At 28.9% G+C, this 3150-nt stretch overlaps 1 protein-coding gene across 1 annotated transcript in view; it reads right to left on the bottom strand.

The window, feature by feature from the left end:
- The window catches only part of LOC111871516 (myosin-IIIb), a gene marked incomplete at its 3' end in the record, with an annotated part of 98925 nt that overhangs the window by 21524 nt on the left and 74251 nt on the right, over window positions 1-3150 (bottom strand).

The raw sequence follows: 3150 nt of genomic DNA, 5'->3' as shown, positions 1-3150 counted from the left end.
ATGGATATAGAACCAGTCACAGACAAGTAACTAATATACACATGCTATGAAAATAAGCATAGGTCAGATCAAACAATAAACCAAACTGTTTATCTTCCTACTTTAACATTAAACATAACAACATCTTAAATTTAATACTGTAAAAAATCATCATACCAAAAGGTAGATGATAACATATTTATGCCAAAATAAAGCACGTATGATACATAAAACCTTAAAAATTGACATTAAAATTAGTAATTACTATTAAAAAAATCTTTCAGTGAATAAGAAGAATTCAACAGAAGGTAGTTTTTAGAGTAATTTTAAATTAATTCTTGTTATTAGACAATTTTTCATGCAAGGAGATAAGTGATTAAATGCCTTTAAACCCATATAATAAACACCATTTTTATAGATAGACAACCTTGGTTGTGAAGGGTAAAAATTATTTTTACCTCTGGTGTTGATATCATATAACTCTGAATTTGTTTTAAATAAGGAAATATTATCAATTACAAAAATTAGTAATAAAAATATATACTGAGAATAAAACGGTAATATATCTAGTTTCTTAAACAACTCCCTACAGGAATCCCTATTTCTGAAATTTGTAATAATTCTTATGGCGTTTTTTTTTTTGTAGTTTAAATATAAAGGGAATTCCCCCAGAAAATTATACCATATGACATAACTGCATGAAAATAAGAATAGTAAATCATCCTCAGTGACTCGTGGGACACAAAAGGTCTTAAAGATCTAATAGCATAACATGTTTGCTTAATTTAACCATACGTCCATCAATATGATGCTTCCGTGACAAGGAGCTATCAACAAACATACGTTATTATAAATAAATTATAAATTACTGTGACCCCAGAATACATAGGAAAGGGAAAAATCAGCAGATATATGATCTTATGCATACTCAGAATGAAAATATGGAACCTAAAAATAAAATTCCAACTATAATTAATGGCTATGTTTCAAAAACTAGGGACTTTAATATTGCTTTCAAGAATAATGAAGCATCTCTTACCCAAAGTGCTTAAATGATTTGTATGCTAAATTGTTAGATGATACTAGTATTCTTAACTGCAAGAAACACAAAGTACTGCTTATAGGAGATAGTCATTTAAGAGGGTATTCTGCAAATATAAAAACTTATTTGAATGACCAGTTCCAAGTAAGTGGTTTTATCAAACCTGGAGCGGGAACAAAGAGTATATTAGAACAAACCACTAATGAGATTATTATTATTATTATTATTATTATTATCTAGTTATTATCTAGTGATTTTATTATTCTTTCCTCTGGATCTAATGACGTAGGCAGAGTTAAATTAAGTGAGGTTTTTAGCGATTTAATTGATTTTATCAAGAGAACTACTCACACAAAGATTGTTTTATTAACAATTCCTACTAGACATGACTTAGAAGGTGCTAATAGCAGTATTAATAATGAGATTACCAAATTTAATAGAAGATTAATTAAATTGGGTAAACTGTTCTCTCATCTTAGTGTTCTTGAAATAGATGAAAATAGGCATTATTATACTAAACATGGGCTTCACTTGAATGGCTGAGAAAAAAGATGGTTTCTCTTAATCTGGCTCACCTTATTTTTCCCCGTATAAAAAAAGACAAGTAATTCGAGCAACAATATTATACCAGTTGGCTAGTATGAGCTTCAAGCACATTTAATTAGTCATTCTTCTACTGCCAGTCATACTTTACCACAGAATACTGATGAAGGTAACAAGAGTAAACGTATTAGGAAAAAGCCGGTAACAAAAACAGATGATTTTCTATGGGAAAGTTAAACCCAACTAATATTTTTTAGTAACGAAGATTACTGTAATTTATCACAGTTAAATAGATTGAATAGCAAAAGTGGTAAATCATGTGTCTCAACAATTTTTTTAAATATCTACCATCAGAATATCTGTGGTTTGAAATCTAAAATTAATGAACTGCTAAGTTTCTTATACCCTGAGCTACCACATATCATTTGTATTAGCGAGCACCATCTAAAGAATGCCAAAATTTATAACACTGTAATGGAAAATTACGTGGTTCGGGCCAGTTTTTTGTAGAAATAATGCTATGAAAGGTGGAACATGTATATTTGTTCTCAACTATATAAAATTTGTTGCTGTAAATCTTGATAAATATTGTGTAGAATTTGATATAGAACTTTGTGCAGTAAAAATTTGACATGAACCATCATATTTTACTTGTGTACAGAGCCCCCTCCGGTAATTTTAGAAATTTTATACTCAAAATGGATGAGGTGCTCAAATCATTATATATATCAAAAACTGATTTCATTATATGTGGCGATTTCAATATTGATTACCTCACTGATAATCATAAAAATAATGAACTCAATTCCCTATTAAACTCTTACAATCTCTTTAGTACTGTTAACTTCCCTACTAGAATAACCAATACTTCTAAATCAACTATCGATAATATATTTATTGATTACTCCAGAATGGGAAAATTTGAATTATCACCTATGTGTAATGGTACGTCCGATCATGATGCGTAATTAATATTGATCCATGATATTATTATGGCCCCTCATGTTAAATGTTTATGAAAGATAAGAAAAATTGACAAATATTCCCTGTTAAATTTTAATTATGAACTTTGGAATGAAGTATTTGATAATAATGAAGTGAACGCTGTTTTCAACGTGTTCTTAAACATTTTCTTAAGACACTTTTGTAATAGTTTTCCCAAATGTCTCACTCGACACCATACTAATACTAAAGTATGGATATCATCTACTATAAAAACTAAATGTAGTGTGAAAAGGCATTTGTATTTAAGCTGTAAGGAGAGTAATAACCCTTATATACAAAGTTACTATAAGCTATTCTGTAAAGATTTATTTAGAAATATTATAGAAGCCAAACGTTCATATTATGATAAACTAATTATAAACTCCGATAATAGAACTAAAACCACTTGGAATATTGTTACATCATTGACCGGGACGAAACCCTATCATGAAATTATACCAAACTTGAGCACTCCCGATAGATCATATATCAATACTAAAATGATTGCCGAATCCTTCAATAAATATTTTTTATCAATAGTGGAGACAACTACCAAAATGCACTAAAAAATATATTTGACATATGTAATAAGGCTAATGAAT

This window comes from Cryptotermes secundus, unplaced genomic scaffold (genome assembly GCF_002891405.2).
Source record: "Cryptotermes secundus unplaced genomic scaffold, Csec_1.0 scaffold866, whole genome shotgun sequence".
NCBI lineage: Eukaryota > Metazoa > Arthropoda > Insecta > Blattodea > Kalotermitidae > Cryptotermes > Cryptotermes secundus.
Note: the sequence above shows the minus strand (reverse complement) of the source record. Positions and strands in the feature narration are given on the sequence as shown.